This window comes from Rhinatrema bivittatum, chromosome 17 (assembly GCF_901001135.1).
Source record: "Rhinatrema bivittatum chromosome 17, aRhiBiv1.1, whole genome shotgun sequence".
NCBI classification, from domain to species: Eukaryota; Metazoa; Chordata; class Amphibia; order Gymnophiona; family Rhinatrematidae; genus Rhinatrema; species Rhinatrema bivittatum.
In genome coordinates this window covers 25,871,145-25,894,115 of record NC_042631.1, presented here as the reverse complement: position 1 = coordinate 25,894,115, position 22,971 = coordinate 25,871,145, and the positions used below count along the sequence as shown (strand labels likewise).

The 22,971-nt window shown below is 42.5% G+C and overlaps 1 protein-coding gene across 1 annotated transcript in view; it reads left to right on the top strand.

Annotated features, from left to right (window-relative positions):
• Window positions 1–22,971, top strand: part of SOX6 (SRY-box transcription factor 6) — a 780,471-nt gene that overhangs the window by 96,971 nt on the left and 660,529 nt on the right. Inside the window, exon 2 of the mRNA XM_029582791.1 lies at window positions 14,495–14,565. The gene's annotated coding sequence lies outside the window, so the exon portion shown is untranslated. The remainder of the gene's footprint in view (window positions 1–14,494; window positions 14,566–22,971) is intronic.

Below are 22,971 nucleotides of genomic sequence, written 5' to 3'. Positions count from 1 at the left end.
CTGGTCTCAGGGAAACAAGCAAAACTGAACTGCTAATTGCACTGCTATACTACGGCTCTATCTAACATAATATATGAGTCAGTAACAGTATAGAACATGCACCCTTTTTTGGGAGAATTTAATTGGGGTAGTGTAAATAGGAAGTCCTCTCCCTGGATTTACAAACACGTAAGCCAATTGTAAGGATTTGTGGCTTCTTTCCCTCTAAGCACCAAATGCCAAACTTTGATATAAATGCCAGTGATTTTCTTAAAGGTGGCCCAGAATATGCTTTGAAGTCATGTTTCACAGAGTCTGTTGTGGCATGTGTTGCTTTATCAAAGCAATATGAATAAGTAAATATTCCTTAATATTTGATCTGAGTTTAGTGCATGTAAAGAAACTCTTGGAATTTGGTTGGTAGAAGAGCATTTTGGAGTTCATTATATTATGACTTGTGTTATTTATTTGATGTAAAACCAGGAAAAATATCCATGCATATACTAGTCACATGGTAGTATATTTACAAAGCGATGAAACTTGAAATTTGGGTCAGCAAGTCAAATGACTCAGTTGGTGAAATATTCTATACTTCATTAGAATACTATAAATATGTCTTGACCTAAATTAAAAAAAAAAAAAAAAAAAAGCTTTCATATGAAATTCTGCAGCTAAGTAGTTTTCCCACAGAAAAGGCCCTTTTAGAAAACTGTGTGCCTGATGCACACATAAAATTGTGCATATACACATTAACCTTAACTTTCATGTCTATCTGGTAGAGCATTTGCATGCGTAAGGGGATGTGCAGAGATTTATGCCCATATTTTATAAAGGGGCAGATTTTCAAAGGGGTACGCACGTACCCCCCAAAAATCTGCCCCAAGCTCCCCTTGTGCGTGCCGAGCATAAGTCCCGGGGCTTTCCTGGGGGGCGTGTTGGGGGCGTGTCACGGTGACTCGTCATCCGGGGCGGGGCTGCGGGTGTGGTTCCGGCCCGGGGGCGTTTCGGGGGCATGGCCGAGGCCTCTGAAACTGCTCCTGGGCCGGGGAATAGCGCGCCAGTGGCTGGCCGGCGCGCGTGAGTTATGCCTGCCTTGGGCAGGCGTAACTTTTCAAAGGTAGGGGGGTTTAGATAGGGCTGGGGGTTGGGTTAGGTAGGAGAAGGGAGGGGAAGGTGCGGGGGGGGGGGGGGGGTGGAATGGAGGCAGGCTGTGCGCGCCGACCCCGGATTTTAAAAGATACGCGCGGCTACGCACGTATCTATTAAAATCTGGCGTACTCTTGTTTGCGCCAGGTGCGCAAACAAAAGTACGCACTCGCATATTTTATTTAAATCTGCCCCAAACTGTGTGATGGGAGCTGCACGGTTTATAAGAGACTGCATAATTCTGCACTGAAAGTATACCCGAATGTTTCACTACATGCAAATATTTCCAATGCAAAAACCACATACTTTCTCTTATCTATTGTATAAATATTTGTGCGTAGATGCTAGGTGCATACCCCCCCCCCCCCACATACTAATCCCGAATTCTACGCAGAGGCAGGTATTACATAAATCATGCATATGTACCATTTTGAAAATTATTTCCACGTGTACTTGAAATCACCAGTTCGCTGATACCTCTGACAGTTCACCTTGTCCATCTCCAGTTCACATAGATGCTCTAGCACTTTACACCAAACCTCTACCATGTCTCCAAGATCTCCCCCCCCCCAAAAAAACTGCAGCCCACAAATAAGTCCAATTTCACTTGTGCCTGTCACTTAACAGGTTTGAATAAGTTTAATAATGTATATGGACATATCTGTTACAAAACAGCAACTCAGTGCATACTTCTGAACCCCACCTTGAATGCCCCATGCCTGCTGGTAAAAATGTAAGTGCAAAATAGAAAATATGTACATATTTGTGAATTTTAAAAAGCATTTACCCACATAAAACTCGTTTTCATAAGCATAAACGGCTTTTGAAAATTGCTTGGTGGGGTGTAAGAGTAAAAGTGCATGTGAAAGCAATTCTATGCGTACTTTTATGTGTACTGTAAAGCATGCCAGGGCAGACTTAGGGCGAGTATAGTATTTGCACGCTTATTTTTTATTTTCTAAATCTACTTGTACACATCTACCCCTGCTAGCAAGCAGGTGTAAATATGCACACATATGCCATGCTACATTTGGCGTGTACCCAATAATTTTCAAAGCAGACTTATGCATATGCTTATATATGCGCTTTGAAAATTCAAGCTAAAGTTTGTATGTACTTTGTGTACACCTACTTCGGCCCTCCACAGATTACTGAAAATTGCTCTTTCTCTGCATGTATTTTTATAAATATAGGGGAGAGAAATTTCAGAGGTTGGTCAGTTGTTGAGGCTTACGTGCATACTTTTGATTTTAAAAAGTATGCACGCAAATTCTTTTGGCAAAACTCTACACACCAAGTAGCAGGTATAATTACGTGCATGCAGTTTTGCTGGAATAATTTTCAAAGTGTGCTTATATTTGTAAGCCTGCTTTGAAAACTGATGTAACTTGTGTACATATTTGCCAACTAACTTATGTGCAATGTTAGAAAATTACCTCCATAGTTAGTAAGTAATTACCTTTTTTTTTTTTTTTTTTAAATAGCAGTGTTCATCTAGATTTTGGGGAATAAGTCTCTCTTCAAATTGCACAGGAACATGCATACCCAGCTTAGTTTTAGCATGTATGCTGCCCAGACATGCCTCTAAAATCTAGAATTTCACATTTTCACTTAAAGTGCTGAGGGGTTGTTTTTTTTTTTTTGCAATCTTTAGTTCTTGCAAGGACATTTTCAAAGCATTGTAGTCAGGTAAAAAAAAAAACAAGAAGTGTCAATGCTGCATGCATTAAGAGGTACTGATGACACAAATCAAAAGTTGTAGGACAAAGTAAAGGGAATCCTAAATTTATCCAAGACCTAGACCATCCAGTACCTTAGTCTGGTTTTGCATTTGGAATACTCAATCTATGGATTTTATTAACCCAAATTTGAGACTTGGAAACATTTCCAGTAGAAATTTATCTATGACTTTTGATTGATAAAAATAAAAAAAAAAATAAAAAAAATATTTTTGAGGCTCTGCATCAGTGCCTGAAAAGTGGACTATAAATCAAAGAAATAAAAATAAATCTTGGAAAATTCCATAAACACCTTTTCTTCATCTTTTTAAACTAGCCTCACTTCAAATTATGCCATATGTTATCATCTTTATTACAATATACATAAACCTTATTGTCCCTTTCCTAATATGCAGAGTTGTTCTATTGATGTCATTAACATTTGGAATTGAAAAGAGGAAATGCATGGAGCATGCTCCGACCATAATTTAGTAAGAAGCTAAAATTACTTACCTACACTTCAGCCACCACATTGCCTAATTTAAATATGATCCAAACCACTCATAAGAAGCATTGAGAAAAGTGTATTATTCTTAAGCTGCTACTGTAAAACTCTACAAACACATATTAGCACCAAAATAAAGTCTGTTATATCTGATAACTTGAAGAGAAATAGAAACCTAATTAGGAAAACCAAAGCAACTGAGAAAGGAACATCTTTATTTGATAATTGTGCCCAGAGCCATGGAAACTGTTAAGGCATTTCTCAATAGCTAATTAAAAAGGGCACTACAAACAGATGATAAGTAGCATGCAACACACATGAAAACATCTTCAGTACAGGCTTGATTTGGAAATCTGTTGGATTTTATCAAGAAATAACACCTTCATTGACAACAGGATGCTGACTACATGCAAAAGCTAAGTGGATCCTTTTACCTGCTGCAGAATGGATACACCAGAAGACTGAGATCATAACCAAGACCCTACTTCTAGGGACCACAAGTAGCCTATCTTGATATCAACCTTTCAAGAATGGTCCATAATCTCCAGTAGCCCTCATGGGACTGGAAGCATGCTAAGACTACATTGCTTATTGGCAGGTTGTAAACCAAGTACAAAAAGGACTAGAAGCGTCTGAAAGCCAACTTCTACTCCAAGCACAAAAAAGTCTTGGTCTATGATATTTACTCTGCTGGTGTAAAGGTAAGTATTTCAAATAGAGATATATGGTGGGTGATACAGATTATGGTACCATAGATGTGTTATACTGTAATTTTAAACAGGATACCTAATAGAGGATTATTGAACTTGATATATGTCCAGAAGAACTAAGCCATATCTAACCTGTTACTTTCTAGGTCACGTTGATCTTCAGGTCAGTGCTCCACTGGAGTGTGAGACAACTCTTGACATCAATATGGCTGATGAAAGAATTTCTATGATTTTCTTGTTACTTTCTTCATTGTCTGAACAGGCTTTGTCTCCATTTACTCCTTAAGCAAGTAACAAGATTACTAATGTTTTTCCAAAAAGAACTTGCCCCTTCCTTCACCCCACACTGCCATTTTAGGAGATAGAGGAAGAAGTGGAACCTTCATAGCTCTCTGGAGAGAGAAGAGCAATTGGTTCAGGAACCGACAAGAGAGGGAGCAATTTTAGATCTAATTCTCAGTGGAGTGCAGAATTTGGTGAGGGAGGTAACGGTGGTGGGGCCGCTTGGCAATAGTGATCATAATATGATCAAATTTGAATAAATGATTGGAAGGGGGACAGTATGTAAATCCATGGCTCTATCGCTAAACTTTCAAAAGGGAAACTTTGAGAAAATGGGAAAAATCATCAGAAAAAAACTGAAAGGTGCTGCTACAAAGGTAAAAAGTGTTTAAAAGGCATGGACATTGTTAAAAATAATACCATCCTAGAAGCACAGACCAGATGTATTCCTTGCATTAAGAAATGTGGAAGGAAGGCAAAATGATTACCGGCATGGTTGAAAGGTGAGGTGAAAGAGACTCTTTTAGCCAAAAGATCTTCATTCAAAAATTGGAAGAAGGATCCCTCAGAAGAATATAGGTTAAAGCATAAGCATTGTCAAGTTAAATGTAAGTGTTGCGTCCGTCAGTCGCAGACTGCTGCGACCGCTCTGCCTTACCTCTTTTCTACCCTTTTCCTCGTCCTTGGGCAAGATGGCTGCCTCCGGTGCCGAGTGCCAAAACCCTCGGCGTCTCCAACTCAGCATGGGTGTTCCAGTCCGCCATGCTCCTTCCCGTGACCTCCTAGGGCACGCGCACACATTGCCTACGCTCAAGTCATGGCGGGAACCTCGGGGGCATCCCCACCGCATGATGTCGATACCTCCGGGTATTTAAAGCCTCCACTACGCTACCATCTTTGAGTTAGCAAGGACTTCGGTTCAAGCTTTTCTGACTGCTCTAAGCTGCTCGCTTAGATGCCTCGCTACCCTTTGGGGATCTCGCTCCTTACGAAGCTCTAGACACCCGTTCCTGGGGGGTCTCTCGCTTCCAACCACCCTTCGGGGTGTCTACTAACTAGACAACCACTCCTCGGGGGTCTCTCTCTCTCTTTCTATTTCAGGAATCTAGACTATCAGGTACTCGCTCCTCGAGGGCCTATCAGTCTGTGTGTCCTGAACCTCGGCCCTTGGGTCCCACCATCTTCATCACCAGGAAGATGCCGCACTATGCACCTGTGAGTACCTCTACGATCCAGTGCTCCAACTCCACCCACAAGGCTCAGCCTTGCCCGCACCGCGGGTTGCTAGCTGTCTTGAACATCGTGGTGAGACTTCTACATCTGAGACTGTCTGAATGTATAGGTACCTTGCGGACTTCAGTGCCTTTCCTTCCTGCATCATTCCATCTATCTACAGCAGTACAATAAAGCTTTCCACCTTCCAGTGTCTGCTCTCTGAGGTTAGCCTATTGCTGTGGTTCCCCACGGGCCCCTCCCTGTGGGAGGAGTCATCTCCACAGCTACTAAGGGTCCACAACGCCAGAAACACAACAGTAAGACATTGTTAAGACAGGCTAAGAGAAAATTTGAAAATAAATTTGCCATAGATGCAAGAACTCACAATAAAATCTTATTAAAACATATCCAAAATAGAAAGCCTGCAAGGGAGTTGGTTGGACTGTTGGATGATCAAGGGGTTAAAGAGGCACTTAGAGAAGATAAGGCAATCGCAGAAAGATTAAATGATTTCTTTGCTTCAGTGTTTACTGAAGAGGAAGTTAGAGAGATACCCGTTCCAGAGAAGGCTTTCATGGGTGGTGATTCAGATTAACTGAACCAAATCATGGTGAACCTAGAAGATGTGGTAGGCCTGATTGACAAACTGAAGAGTAGTAAATCACCTGGACCGGATGGTATACACCCCATGGTTCTGAAAGAACTAAAACATGAAATTTCAGAACTATTAGTAAAAATTTGTAACCTATCATTAAAATCAATCTATGAACCTGAAGATTGGAAGATGGCCAATGTACCCCTATACTATCCAGGGCTGATCCAGGAAACTGGAGACCTGTGAGCCTGACTTCAGTGCCTGGAAAAATCATGGAAACTGTTAAAAAGAATAAAATCACAAAACGTTTAGAGAGACATGGTTTGATGTGACTCAACCAACATGGATTTACCCAAGGGAAGTCTTGCCTCACAAATCTCCTACATTTTTTTTTTTTTTTGAAGGGGTAAATAAACATGTGGGCAAAGATGAACTGGTAGATGTGGTGTATTTGGATTTTCAGAAGGTGTTCAACAAAGTCCCGCATGAGAGGCTTCTAAGAAAACTAAAAAGTAATGGGATAGGAGGCAATGTCCTTATGTGGATTGTAAGTTGGTTAAGACAGAAAACAGAGAGGATTAAATGGTCAATTTTCACAGTGGAAAAAGGTAAACAGTGGAGTGCCTCAGGGATCTATACTTGGACTGGAGCTTTTTAATATATTTATTTGGACTGGGGACAAATTCATGGAAACAGTTCACAGCTGGGAGATTTTGTGTAAGATCTCTGAAATAGGACATTCTCCTACATGTATTGTAGAACACAGGACAAATCATCCTTCTTGCGGGCAGATCTCCTTTGAAAGGTGGGTTTTTCAGAGATAGTGGTATGTGACCATCGATGCAGTGATTTGAAGATGGAAGCTGTAAACTTTCTGAAGGTTATCTTGGCTCTAACAGGGAGGATATCCAGTGTGAGCAGGGAGAAAGTTTGGCTTGGTGAGATATAGATCTATATCTATATATCTCACCAAGCCAAACTTTCTCCCTGCTCACACTGGCTATCCTCCCTGTTAGAGCCAAGATAACCTTCAGAAAGTTTACAGCTTCCATCTTCAAATCAGGTCAGCCTTCACCTCTAGGGGGTAATAAAGATGGTTTATCTTTTCATAGACATATGTAACTTTTGGAATATAGAGGTGATTTATTAGAAATCCTACCAATGCTTCTATATGACACTGCTTCTCTGCTGGAAATTGTGCTGTAGTTGAATGGGCCTCTTTCTGTGTGCTCCTTGTTTCTCTGAGCTTTGTTTTTTTTAGTAATGGGGAAGCATACAAGATGTTTCCCTCCATAGGGTATTCCTGGGCTTGTTTGTGGCTTTGCTTCAGTCACTTGTTTGGATCGTTGATGATGTAAAAGGTAAATTGTAGGCAAAAATCTCTGAATTGTAGTGTTCATTACAGGAAGGTCAGTCAGGAGAGCTAAATGCACACCCCAAGAAAACAGAAGTTACACATAGGCAGCTGTAAGGGTTGAGGAGAAGGAGGATAGACATTACGGGACAGACCTGCATGCATGGTAGTGTGTGGGTGAGAGAGTTGAAAGGGTTTTCACTGGAGATGGAAATAGACCAAAACATGCATCAAATAAAAGAGAGAGACACAGAAATTACAATTAAAGCCTTTATATTGATATACATATTTACACCTTTTCAAACTATTTACAAGTAAAAATAAAAATGGGGAAAAGGGTGGGAAAATCTAGGGATTAAAGTATATATATATATATATATATATATATATACATATATATATATATATATATATATATATATATAAAAAGGGTCCGGGAGCCTTTGGAAGTCTGGTCCAGAATGGCTAAGAGGCTGGAGGTTGTGGTGGTCACCTCATGCCCATTGGCTCAAAAGCCGCTGTGAAGCCCTGTTGAGCCTGGGCTAGTCGCTCCACCACTGATACCGGCCTCCTGAGTTGAGCTCTGACCCTGCTCATTTCCTCCACCATCCCCTGCATTGCCAGGTCCAAGATGCCTGAGATCCTGCTTACCTGGCCTGGAGCACGTGCTCCTGCCACTAAGGCGGTCTCTGCAGCCAGTGCAGTGCAGAATCCGGTGGGAGGTCAAAAACAAGGTTGTCACCTCTCGCCTAGCAATGTCTGGGCATCCTCTGGACCAGCGTTTTAAGGTCCCAGGGCAGAAAGGGGAAGGTGGTCCTACAAGGAAGAGGTGGGCAATAGGTCCAAGACCACCTTGTGGGGAGGAGGAGCGAGAGTGGCTGCTGTGCCACTGTTGGGACCACCATTGGTGGTGGTAGTGGTGGCTACAGGTCCCCAGCAGGGGTACAGCTGCTGCAGGGGCAGAAGGGGCCAGGAGCTCTTCCTCTTCCTCCTCCTCCTCCTGAGAATTGTTGGTATCCGTGAATTGTTGGTATCCGTCAAGCCATCAACTGGTATGCTACACTGTGTGATGTGCAGCAGCATGCTAACTGTTAGAGGACGTTGCTTTTCGGGGAGAGGTAGAAGTGATGGTAAATGCCCGTTTCATATAGAGGGTGGCAAGGGAATAGATAGGTTCCCCAAGATACTGAACCTTCTGTAAAGCTGTGGTTTACAGCATGGTGCCTAGCCTAGTTATAGGGGCTTGGAGATGGGCTTAGTGTCTGTGTGGTTTGTACTAGGGTGTGCTCTTGATTGCAAACCCTTAAGGGCCGGGATGCAGCCCCCATTTTCTGGGTATATGTTGGATATGCGGCATAGACATTCCCAAGAGTTTTAGGACTAGGTGCTAATACCCTTTTAAGTACTATACCATGCCTGTAGTGCTTTTGGTAGTGCTGCCTGTGACCCAAGGAGTAGGCAAGGATGAAATTACAGTGCTTGAGGGGTTTCTGGAAGCTGTAGGTAGAGTCCGGGACATGTAGAGTAAGAGGACAATAGTGGGGCCAATGATGGAAGCAGGAAATAGACAGACCATGTTGAGCATTTAATGATCTTACCTCGGGCCGCCTCCTGCCAGACTCGCACCTGATTAAGCCACTCCTTTGCCTCTCTGCTCCCAGGTTCACCCTCTTGAGGGCCTCAGTCTATACAGAGAAATAGGTACACAAAGTTTAGTGTTCATATTGCTGATTCAGTGACCTCTTGATTGGATAGGTGTCCATTTTTTTCAACTGAAGCCTTCAGTTTGTTACATAGCTCTTTGTTCTTTTGCAAATAGATATGCACCACCAGAGAGGACCTGAGAGTTAGAGATGTTGCCAGGTGCTTGAAAAATTCAGCGACTAGAGTCATGGGGCTTGGGCCCATGCAGTCTCTCCCTAGATTTGATAATTAAATTTAACAATCACAATTAACCTCCCCCCTCCCCCCAAGAATAATCTTGTAAAAACAAAGGGCACTAGTTTTACTGAGATCCTGCTGGCCTTATGGAGACAGTTTAAAAAAAAAAAAAAATCTGCATCAACCAAGTGGAAAAGCCAAAGGGATACACTGTACTGGCTGATTCTTACACGATCAGTGATGTGCTGACAGTTTCTTATCAAGGGGCTCTTACCAGCTCTGTTCCACTTGGTAAGGCACTCATTGTTTAACCCTCCACCAGCTCCCTCCATATAACAAATAATAAATTGTACATAGGGCATACAGTAATTTAACACTGAAAATTACATTCCAATCACGGAATTCTTGGCAGATTCTGAAACCTTTTACTCGATTGTCCTACAAATTATCTAAAAATATTGTACAAAGGAGAGGTTCCTCCTTCAGATGTCTCATCAGAGACCGTATTCGCATCTGAACATCTGATGTTATATATTAGCTATCGTGAATACATTGGTCCATTCTTTAGATGTGAATAATATCCCTGAGACAGCTGAAAAAGGGACCAGTGTATTCACGATAGCTCAGGCATAACATTTTTTTTTCCCGATAATACTGAAATTGATCCAGTAAAAGCCTTCATAGCATGTAGAGAATCCAGTTTACTCCATGATCCGTACAGCTACTAGATCACTGTATTACGTATTTTAATCACTAAACTGAAAATAAAATGTTTTTCTTTTCTATCTTTTGCATTAGCCTTTATTTATTTATTTATTTATTTTGTTTGCCTGATTTCCTCTTGTCTGTCTTCTAATTCCTTTTCCAGGCTCTCATTTCTTCATTACTTTTTCCTCTCTCCTGACATTTATCTTCACCTTTCATCTAATTTTCCTTCATTCCTCGCTCTCCTTTGCCTCTCTGAATCTCTTATATCACAGTTGCTTCACTCTTTCTAGCCTGTCACACTTTCCCTAACCTCTTTTACCCTCTAGTTCTCCCAGTCTCCGTTTCACTTCTACAGCTCCCCCCCCACATTGCGCCAGTGTGGGGATGATGGGAAGCAGTATGGGAGGGGTGGCTGCCGGGGGAGAGAGAGGAGCCAGATACCGGGAGGTGGATGGGAGGGGAAACAACCTGGGGGGGGGGGGGGAAGATGAAGAGTGGTCAGAGCAGCGGGGTTCAAATCTTGCTCACGCTCCTTGTCACCTTGGGTAGGTCACTTCATCCTCCATTGCCTCAGGTCTAAAGTTAGGGACTGATTTACTAAGCATTTTTTCCCCGTAGACACAGAATGGGAGAAAAGCCTTAATAAACAACCCCCCTTCGATTTTAAGCCCTCTGGATATAGGGAAAATGCCTTACCAGTACCTGAACGTAATCTGCTTTGAAGCGTCACAAATGGAGGAATGTAAATAAAAAAAATATATATTTGATGAATTATTACATCACTCTGAGTCATAGTGGCTCTTGTGCATAAAGAATTGTGATAGAAGCTATTAAATGAATCCGAAGGCCCCCCTAAGGCTGTGCCTCAAATTGAGGGCTTGGATATAAGGAGGCCCTTGCCTGACACCACCTTTGTTGGTCCAGCACTGCAGTCATCATGCAGCTTGCTCTGGGGACACCGCCGTTAGTTTTTGCACGACTCCTGCTCTGCGTTTCTATTCTTGATGCCTGGCTTGTTAAGTGCTGGTGGGCGCCCATGCACAAGCTCTCAACCCGAAGGGGGAACTGTGGCTGCCACCAGCTGTGACCGCCTGCTCCAGCTTCAGTTACGCCTGGGTGCGTTCTCCTGGCTCTGCCAGGACAAATTCATGACTCCTCCTCCTCCTCCTCCTCCTCATGTTCTCCGATCCCTCCCGTTTGTCTCCCTCATCCCGTCGTGCTTGCTGAGTCCCTCACCTCTTAATTATCGTACCTGGATTTGCCACATTTAAATCCTGGTTTGTTTGTTTTTTATGTATTTTTTTGTGATTGTAAGTATTTTTTTAGTTCCCTTAAAGCTTTGTGGCTCATTCAGTGAACAAGATACATTATAGCTGACTGATGTACTGCTTTAGCGTAAAGATCCTGATCTATTAGTAGAGGAGTTTTCCGATTTTGTGTGTATGAGAAAAAAGCTTAGTACATAATAGGAAAGTTGTTAATCTGATGCAACCTTGGCAGGGTGAATGCAAGAAAGAGAGAGATATTATGAGAAGACACGGGACATTTTAAAAAAATCCTGGGAAGTGAGAAAAATCTTAAATTTTGTGTACAGTAAGAAAATGCATGCATAAAACCTGGGGGTGTTTTTTTGTGTGTGTAAATGGCTGTTACATAATTGTCTGGGGCGCTGTCTGCATAAAAGGATTCCCACAACCAAGTTTTGCGCATACTTGCAAGCGAGCTGAGCAAAGGCACCCCAGGAGGTGCAGTTGGGGAGCACAAGATACAGTCCCCCCCAAACGAAGCTGTAACTTTATACGAGCGAGTGTGTGTGTGTGTGTGTGTGTGTGTGTGTGTGCGTGTGCATCTCGTCCCTTCCCCGTGAATTTTCAAAATATGCTCTATAAATTCACTCAGAAAATCCTCGGTAAAGCATTAGTGTTCACGCAGACTTTACAGCTATCCAGGCTGTTTGAAATTACCATCTATGAAACCAATTTTATAACAGCGCATGTAGGGTTAAAATCTGCCACACTTATGAGCACCCACTGACACCTCCTCCAGAGCAGGTGTGGGTGCGCATGTATTTACATGTGTGCTTCCAAAAATCAAAAGTAGGTGCTTAGATGATTTCTGCTTGCCAACTCTTGCACACACACACCCTGGTCCCCGGGGAACACCTCTTTCTTGTGCACATGAAAATACTCACTTAAGTGAATTACATGTGCACTTTTATGTGCAGAATCCCCTCATCCCCCCAGGGCAATTTTCAAAAGCCGATTCGCACGCATAAAAACTGGGTTTTATGCCTGTAAATGCTTTTGAGGATCAGACCCTGTAAGTATTAGGAACCACCCATAGACTGTTCCTGCCAGCGTGGACTGGGAGTAAATCTGTGTCTGGCTGCTGGAAGTGAATAAAAGGAAGATATGTCTACGGGTGAATAGCTGTTTTGTGGTCATGTCTGTGAACAGAGTGGTAGGTGCTAATGGAACATCTATGGTGATGCGCCTCCTTTTTGCTCCAAATGTCTTTTTTTTTTTTTTTTTAATTTCGGGCTGTGGAAAATAGTTTCCTTTTTTTTTTTTGTGCAGTCTAAATACCTGTGATTTATGGCACTTGCTATTTAGGCTTTTATCAATACTCGCCCTTCAGAGACCGAAAAAGCTGTGAATCTCCACATCTCCAGGGCAGGTTTATGGATGCCAAAATAAGTTAACACGTTAGTTAGTACTCATTAAGGGCACCAACGAAAGATTCTGTGTTTCTTCCAGATAATTGGATGCGGACTAAATATTATTTGCAATTTTTTTTTTTTTTAACATTTTAAATCTTTTCATAGTCTATTGAGTTCACAGGCACACTTTTATAAACTGCAGACTAACCAATGACGTACTCCCCGAAGAATGGAAATATTTCAGCTTAGTATTATACCTTTCCATGGTCACATTTTGTGGAAAGAAAAAAAAAAAAAGCAAATTTGTCTGAAACAAAGTTTCTTTTGTTTTCTCAAGGTCTGAAAATGTGCAGTATTTAGACTGAACAATAAAAATAAACTACCTAACTGCCTTCTAATGCATGGGGGTTCTGGAGAGAGGAAACCATGGATATTTACAGGCATACAGTGACTCATTGTACTAGCTGAAGAATTTTGTAAGGCAAACCCTGTGGGTTTGAGTTGTATCTGTTACCTTTCCAGCCAGAACTGAATATATGCAAGCAAAAGGAAATGTTAGGTTGAATTGTGTCTTATACTGAATGCATTGTACTTGGGCTAAGTTTCTAAATTGGATCTCGCCCTTAGGTGGAAGAAAAAAAAAATGTTACTCTTTTTTTTTTTTTTTTTGCTTTAATGGACACCAGTTGAGTCCATCCTGAAATGACACAGAACCATTCCGTTTATGTTGCAATTCTGCAGTGTCCTTAACGAAAGATTCTTTTTCATTGGTAAATGTGTTTTCAGGCAAGGGATCTTTTGTTCTTTTGTTTTCCCTTTTGCTATTTCTTTTTTTTTCCCTGATGTACACACTAAAGCACTAACGTTGCTTGCATTTTGGCCATTCTTAGAAGCCATAATGGACGGTGTTGCTATGGTATGAGAATCAGAACAATGAAATAATGGTTACTCATGTTACTAGCTTCCTGGAAACAAACACTGTGCAGATTACTCTGCTTAACTGTTGATAATCATGCTGGACTGATTGCAATTGATTTAGCTTATAGCTAGCAAATAAGGTGGCTTTTGAAAATGGTGGGTAGCTTATGCAACTAATTCACGCGCTTAGGTTACACCAAATTTCAAAGGGAACATATGCATGTACCTTGGTTTTGAAAATTAATTCACCAAAAGTGCCTGCACAAGTTACAATTTCTGTCTGGAGTGTGTAAATTTCCAGTGTAAGCTTTCATGCATACTTGCATAAGTGAACACGCCACCCCGCCCCCCTGCCCGGGAATGCACACTCGCCATTTTCCCCCACATATAGGGAGAGCAGTTTTTGATACTGCCCCACAGGGTTTGCTGTACTTTGTACTCGGGGGGGACAGACTGCAAGCTCATTTTCAATGTGAAATTCCTTATAGAGTTTCCCTTTGTAAATGTGGGCAGCAGGCACGACTCTGGTACTTTTAAACCCATGTACTTTCAATCGGCATAGAAGCAGGTGCAAATTCTATGCATGCAAGTACATGAGATTTCAAAATGAAATCTCCACTTCTACCTTCGCTGCCCCCAACTAATTCAATCCCTTTTTATATGCAAATCCGCACATGTTTGTAGAGGGTGGGGAATTTTCAAAATGTTTTTGGTTTTTTTTTTACATGGGTAAAAACCTTTGAATATTGCCCCCCATAATCTTATGTGTATTAAGTCAGGCAGTTGCATGCTATGTTTAATTTATTTTTTTAATATATTTTCAGGTCAATTTCATGAATTCAAAAGCAGCTCACCAGTGACTTCTGGGTGCTGGGGTTGATCTTCTTGTTCATTTGTAAGTATTTAATGACTTGTTTTAGCTTATTTGTATTAAATAATTTCAGCTATTTGTACTACCACTACTTATCATTTTTAAAGTGTTGCTGAATATACCCAGTGCTTTACAGATTCGTCTTAACAGACCCTGCTCCATGGAGCTTACAATCTAGTTAAGACAAAAACACATGATAAACAAGAGTCTGTGGGAAGCGAATTTATTGTGGAGAAGTGGTTAGGCATTAAGAGCAGCCTTGAAAAAGGAACTTTTTATTCTTGACTTGAATATGGCCAGAGAAAGTCTATTCAATACATAGGGCTCAGCAAAGAGAAAAGCATGGAGTTGGGAATTGGTGTAGGAGGAGAAGGGCACAGACAAGAGAAACTTGCCCCATGAGCAGAGTTCACAAGGAAGGATGTAGAATGAGAAGAGAAGATAGGTCATGAGGAACTGCAGAGTTGATGTATTTTTAGATGAGAAAGAGAAGCTTGAACTGTGGGGTGAATTTTCAGAACATTTATGTCCGTAAAATTAGTATATACGCACGTAAGTAACTTGCACTAGTGTACATGCTGTGGTAAAAACATCAAAATCATGTATTTTTGGTCTTGCATGCACATTTATGCCTGAAAAAGGGTGATGGTAGGAGTGTTCCAAAGTGGGGCCAAGAGCTCTGTGTGCAAGTTACTATTTTATAAGAGACTTAAGGGTCGATTTTAAGACCCGTGTGCATGTGTCCATGTGTGCGCGGTTCCCAGTGTGCACAAGGACGCAACAATTTTATAACGTGCACGTGCATGTTATAAAATCTGATGGCCATGCGCACATGCGCGTCAGATTTTAAAATCTATGGGGTAGATTTTAAAAGAAGCGCGATCAGCCTACTTTTGCTTGCGCATCAGACTCAAGCAAAAGTACGCTGGATTTTAGTAGATACGCGCAGAGCCGCGCGTATCCACTAAAATCCTGGATCGGCGCGCGCAAGGCTATCGATTTTGTATAGCCTGCGCGCGCCGAGCCGCGCTGCCTCCCCCCGTTCCCTCCAAGGCCGCTCCGAAATCGGAGCGGCCTCGGAGGGAACTTTCCTTTGCCCTCCCCTCACCTTACCCTCCCTTCCCCTACCTAACCCCCCCCCCTTACCTTTGTCGGGGGATTTACGCCTCCCGGAGGGAGACGTAAATCCCCGCGCGCCAGCGGGCCTGCTGCGCGCCGGGCCGCGACCTGGGGGCGGGTACGGAGGGCGCGGCCACGCCCCCGGGCTGTAGCCACGCCCCCGTACCCGCCCCCAAAACGCTACCGACACGCCCCGACACGCCCCCCTCCGAGAACCCCGGGACTTACGCGAGTCCCGGGGTTCTGCGCGCGCCGGGAGGCCTATGTAAAATAGGCTTCCCGGCGCGCAGGGCCCTGCTGGCGTAAATCCGCCCGGTTTTGGGTGGATTTACGCGAGCAGGGCTCTGAAAATCCGCCCCTATGTGTGGGCTGCCCGCGCGCAAGGGGAGGGATTTTAGGAAAATATGAATGGCGACGCAATTGGGCCTCCCCAGTTCCCTCCCAGTCTGCGCCAATTAAGGAGCAGACTAGAAGAGAACTTTCCTATCCATAACCCTACCCTTCCAACCTCTTCCCCTCCTCCCCGAACCCTAGTTTAACCCTACCTATCCCTAATTTTTTTGCTTTAATACTTGCTGCTGCTCCCAGGGAACAGTAATCTCCATGCGCCAACTGGCTGCCGGCACACACTTCCCCGGGACAGCGACTAATGGCACTGTTCTGGCCCACCTCCCTGCCAGACTACACCCCGCCCCGGCCTACCCCTTTTGCAGGGCCTGACACTTCGGCGTGTAATTGGGGGGGGGGGGGGGGAGGGGTTATGCACGTGGCCAGGCCCATTCTAAAATGTGCACGGCGCAAGGCCTGGCCACGCGCATAACCCCCATTTTTTTTACGAGCGGGACCTTTTTAAAATTGGGACGTTAATGCATACATTTTTCAGCTTATTCACATAATTTTACACCTGCTAATTATCTTGTGCAATTAATATCAGACTCATCTGTTTACTATTGGTTGGTGGGAGGTCTGGGTGAACTGGGGGGAGTTTCGCCAAAGTGGCAATTTCTGTGTTGAAACAGTTTTATTAAATTTTCAAAAAAATACAACACTGAGGAGAGTTGAATCTGATCCCTCCTCAGATCATAAAGTACAATAACCCTGAACGAACAGTCCCCTCATCCCCCCCCCCCCAGAACCACACAGAGTATAATAGACCTCCAGCCCCCAAGCCAAATATCCCACACACAGGGTCAGTCATTGACTGCGAGACTTCGTGCCCTATGAGAGAGAGACTGCAGGTAGGTCTGCCACACCAGCAGAAAGCGACGTCGGCAACGGGGAGATACCTGGGATGCATCATTGCATGAAAGAGGTTCCTCCAGGCCCAATATGATGGGGGGGGGGGTCTGCTGACCGCCAAACTGAGAGTATTACTCTTTTCCCCACCAGACTGGCCTTTTGTAAAAGAAGGCGTGAGCCAGGATCTCTTATCCGAATCGGGGAAATGCAACCAAATAACATCCAGTAGGGAGTAACTGGGAAGGCAGCATCCAAAATTGTTGCCATGTATCTGGCCACTTTGCGCCAAAAACGCTGTACCACGGGGCAAGCCCAAAAAACATGGGACAGCGTCCCCAGCACTCCCCCCACAACGGGGGCAGGTCGCTGAGGAGGCTATGGTTAATTGAAAGGCCACTTGAGGGGAGACATATGCCAGACTTAAAAATTTATACTGCAACTCCCTATAATACTGATTAGATGAGATCCTGGTGATTCGCCCAAAACATCCTTTCAAAATAGCCTGGGTAACAACGAAGTCCCGCAAAGTGGCAATTTCAATTCTGCATGCATGTCTTAAAATATACCGACTCGCACGCGTAAACAGAGTTTTATGCGAGCAGGTTGCAGTTTTTTTTTGGTATGTAAAATATACACAGGCATGTTTTTAAAATAAGAAAAGTATATGCTTTCAATACATGGAAGGTAGTCCGCGCATAACCATACATACGCGTGTAGGTTTTGGGTAGACATTCCCGCATTTTGTAATCTGTGCATATCTCATATGCGTGGGTTATAAAATACTGTTGTAGTTCTCTGAGTGGCTGAATGTGTGTGCATATGGGGTCAATAGGAGCTGTTTGAAAGTTATCCTTCTATTATGGAAGTGGATGGAGGGTCAGTGTCATGACTCGAGAAGACCTCACAACAAATACATTGTCTGTGCACCTCTGCGGTGTTGACCAATGACAAGTGAACATAATATTCATTGTCCTATGGTGAATGCATTATGGAAATATTATTTTTCTTCCTATCCGGTAATGGCTTTCCACCTTGACATGACTAGGTTTAGTTATTTTCTTTGTGGAAGAAATCAGTGAGTGTGTATGGAGGGGACACTCTTTGAATGGCACCAGGTTAATTCTGGAGTGCCTCAAGGATCAGCACTGTTTTCAGTGCTTTTTAATGTTTATATTGCTCTTTTAAGTGCAATATTGTAAGAGTTAAGGCTATTTTATTCTTTGTATGCAGATGGCATACAATTTTTTATTCCATGTGTCATGGAAATTGATTTTTCCAATACCTTGTTTGAGTCATCCAGGTCTAAGGATAAGAAATGGGCTATCTATAAATGCACAATAAGCTAAATTTACTCTGGATAGGGACGCATACCTTGGTAATTTGTAATTTTGAAAAACAAAAATTCTGTGTTACCTATTGAAAGCGAGGGGAAAATTTGTGGGTGATCCTGGATTCTGGTGCAACATTTAGATCACACATTAAAAAGGTTGCTGGAGCGATATTTTTAAAAATGAAGCTTCTAACGTTTGAATAATGTACTGCCTGTGGAGTAATTTAGAACAGTTCTGCAGTCATTAGTTATAGGACACCTAGATTATTGTAATGGCTTATGGGTGGGTCTGCCAGATATGTTGTGTTTGGTGTTAAACTTGTCCAGAGTGCAGCAGCCCAATTAGAACATAAGAACATAAGAACATAAGAAATTGCCATGCTGGGTCAGACCAAGGGTCCATCAAGCCCAGCATCCTGTTTCCAACAGAGGCCAAACCAGGCCACAAGAACCTGGCAATTACCCAAACACCTAGAAGATCCCATGCTACTGATGCAATTAATAGCAGTGACTATTCCCTAAGTAAACTTGATTAATAGCAGTTAATGGACTTCTCTTCCAAGAACTTATCCAAACCTTTTTTGAACCCAGCTACACTAACTGCACTAACCACATCCTCTGGCAACAAATTCCAGAGATTTATTGTGCGTTGAGTGAAAAGAATTTTCTCCGATTAGTCTTAAATGTGCTACTTGCTAACTTCATGGAATGCCCCCTAGTCCTTCTATTATTCGAAAGTGTAAATAACCGAGTCACATCTACTCGTTCAAGACCTCTCATGATCTTAAAGACCTCTATGATATCCCCCCTCAGCCGTCTCTTCTCCAAGCTGAACAGCCCTAACCTCTTCAGCCTTTCCTCATAGGGGAGCTGTTCCATCCCCTTTATCATTTTGGTTGCCCTTCTCTGTACCTTCTCCATTGCAACTATATCTTTTTTGAGATACGGCGACCAGAATTGTACACAGTATTCAAGGTGTGGTCTCACCATGGAGCGATATAGAGGCATTATGACATTTTCCGTTTTATTAACCATTCCCTTCCTAATAATTCCTAACATTTTATTTGCTTTTTTGACTGCTGCAGCACACTGAGCTGACGATTTCAATGTATTATCTACTATGACGCCTAGATCTCTTTCTTGGGTGGTAGCTCCTAATATGGAACCTAACATCGTGTAACTACAGCTAGGGTTATTTTTCCCTATATGCAACACCTTGCACTTGTCCACATTAAATTTCATCTGCCATTTGGATGCCCAATCTTCCAGTCTTGCAAGGTCCTCCTGTAATGTATCACAGTCTGCTTGTGATTTAACTACTCTGAATAATTTTGTATCATCTGCAAATTTGATAACGTCACTCATCGTATTCCTTTCCAGATCATTGATATATATATTGAAAAGCACCGGTCCAAGTACAGATCCCTGAGGCACTCCACTGTTTACCCTTTTCCACTGAGAAAATTGACCATTTAGTCCTACTCTCTGTTTCCTGTCTTTTAACCAGTTTGTAATCCACGAAAGGACATCACCTCCTATCCCATGACTTTTTAGTTTTCTTAGAAGCCTCTCATGAGGGACTTTGTCAAACGCCTTCTGAAAATCCAAATACACTACATCATGTCAGTTTTAATCCAAATACACTATAATCCAAATACACTATATCATGTCAGTTTTAATAGAATTGCAATTAAAAAGAAAGCATTGTTTAAATTGATGGTAACAATGCATAAGTTATTACATGGAGAGTATCCTTGCATGGTTGCATTCAAATCGAGTTGGTATACCCCTCAGTGGGCATTGAGTTTTGCTGGATTCTCTTTGTCAGCTGTCTCTCCAGGGCTTGAATACAGGTTGCAACGTACTCGGAAAAGATTATTTTCCTTTGCAGTACCTAATGTATGGAATCTCCTTCCTATCAAGCAGGCCGATACATTTGGCATTTGGACGCGCTAGCTTTACCCCTTATTCAGTAAGGGGTAATAGCGCGTCCAAAACGCGCGTCCACCCCCCCCGAACCTAATAGCGCCCGCAACATGCAAATGCATGTTGATGGCCCTATTAGGTATTCCCGTGCGATTCAGTAAGTAAAATGTGCAGCCAGGCCGCACATTTTACTTTCAGAAATTAGCGCTTACCCAAAGGTAGGCGCTAATTTCTCCGGGCACCAGAAAAGTGCACAGAAAAGCAGTAAAAACTGCTTTTCTGTGCACCTTCCGACTTAATATCATGGCGATATTAAGTCGGAGGTCCCGAAAGTTTAAAAAAGTAAAAAAAAAAAAGTTAAATGGGCCCGTGGCTCGAAAACCGGATGCTCAGTTTTGCCGGCGTCCAGTTTCCAAACCTGTGGCTGTCAGCGGGCTCGAGAACAGACGCCGGCAAAATTGAGCGTCTGCTGTCAAACCCGCTGACAGCTGCCGCTCCTGTTAAAATAGAGGCGCTAGGGACGCGCTAGTGTCCCTAGCGCCTCTTTTACTGCCGGGCCTAATTTTAATAAATTTGAATACTGTATCGCGCACACAGGTCCTTAAACTAGCTTCTTCATTTCAGCTGAACTTATGTGACTAACAGGTTCAAAAAAAGATTTTATACGGGCAAAATCCGCTTTTATCTGCATAAACTTGGACCTTTAATATATTCTCTCTTTGTCTGGATAACTTTGACCACCCAAAATTTTTTATCTGGACAGTTATTGGGCAGAAAGGGGGCGAGGCTGGAAACGTGGCAAGAGCAGGCAAACATATTTGGTCAAATAGTGCCATAATTAGTGCTAAACAGCTAATTTTGTGCAGATAAGTCTGCACAAATAGGGGTAGATTTTTAAAAAAGTGCGTGCGGGGTACATTTGTGCTCGCTACCTTGCACGCACAAATGTACGCCCGATTTTATAACATGCGCGCGCTGCCGCGCTCATGTTATAAAATCTGGCGTCAGCGTGCGCAAGGGGGTGCACACTTGTGCACCTTGCGCGCGCCGAGCCCTAGGGGAGCCCCGATGGCTTTCCCCGTTCCCTCCAAGGCTGAAATCGGAGCGGCCTCGGAGGGAACTTTTCTTCCGCTCCCCTCCATCTTCCCCTTCCATCCCCTGTCTAACCCACCACCCAGCCCTATCTAAAGCCCCCCCCCATGGTTAAATTTTTAAAATTGGTTAAAAGTTCAACATTATTTGGGCATCCTTTTTGCTTGCAAGATTGTTTTCTGTTGTATTAAATTAAACTCATGGGCAAAACTGTGCAAGCAAACTGACTTTTGCAGGCTTTTTTTTGTACATTTTTATCCTACTTTTTTTGCCTGAGATAAATCTGGCTTAAGCCATCTTCTAAGAGAGACTTATTTAAACTAAGAGTGGATAATTTTTTAGAGGATCTATTTATTTAGACATTTTATATACCGTTATTCCATGTAACAATGTGACAAGGCGATAGCTAAAGCCAGAAGAATGCTGGGCTTCATAGAGAGAGGAATATTTAGTAAGAAAAGGGAAGTGATTATCCCCTTGTACAGGTCCTTGGTGAGGCCTCACCTGGAGTACTGTGTTCAGTTCTGGAGACCGTATCTCCAAAGAGACAGAGGCAACAAAACATTGGAATGATGATTTCTTCAGCATACCTTAAAATACCGGAGAGCCAACTATGGTTAGGAGTGCAAATGTAAACCTATTTAGAAATTAATGTTCATGGAAAATCCCCCTTCTGTGCTCAAGACTCTAATAGGTGAAGCCATTGGTTTCCTTTACAGAATAAATGCTGTATTTATATGGCATGAATGGATGACAGCATTATGTGCCACATAAACATGGCTTGACCACATGATCACCACTGCAATACGCTTTGGACAGCATTCAAGGAAGAGTCTGGAGCCTTTTATTTTCTCCCCCCGTCTCTGAGCAACAGCAAAATGGTGGCAGAGATGAGTTGTTACCGTGTCTCGCTTAGGCCGTTTGTTAACTCTGCTAACGGCACCTCCACTTTATTCTGCTTTTCATTCGCTTTTTTTTTTTTTTTCTGTGCACGAACATTGTTAATTGGGTAAAAAAAAAAAGAATAAAGGAAAGCAGAACAATGAAGAAATTAATTAAAACAAAATCTTACAGCATAGAAGAAGAAAAGCTGTAGTTTGTGGTAGATTTTTAACTTTGTTGCTACCAGTTTCAGGCATTTCTGTTGGCCCTGGGGAAAAAACAAAACAGGATTTTGTACAGATTGTGATACCATTGATTGAACTGACGTGAAAGTTATTCAGAGATGATATACATGAGCTTGTTGAGACCACAGCAGTCACTTGAACCAGTGAACATAGATGGCATTTTGTTAGAACTGATGTCTTTTATTCTCCAGCATTGAAAACCAGATCATTATGAGACAGACAATAGTATTGACACATTGTTGCATCATGCAGTCTGACAGGTTTTGGCAAAGGATTAATTTTGTAACGGTCCATACCAATTTTCAATGCAAACTTGTACGTGTAAGTTCACTTTGAAAATTACCTTGGCAAAATGACCTGCATGCAGTTAACACCTGCTATTATGTGCAGCTCATTTTGCCATGAAAATTTCCACACGTTTTTAAAATTGAAAACTGTGGGGGTAATTTTCAAAAGGATTTACAGGCTTAAAACTGGGTTTTACACACATAAATGCACTATATCCATGTAAGTGGACTTTTGAAAATTGCTACAAGATATGTCTTTGAATTGACAACAAAATTTACATGCTTAAGTGCACTGGTTTTCAAAAGCATT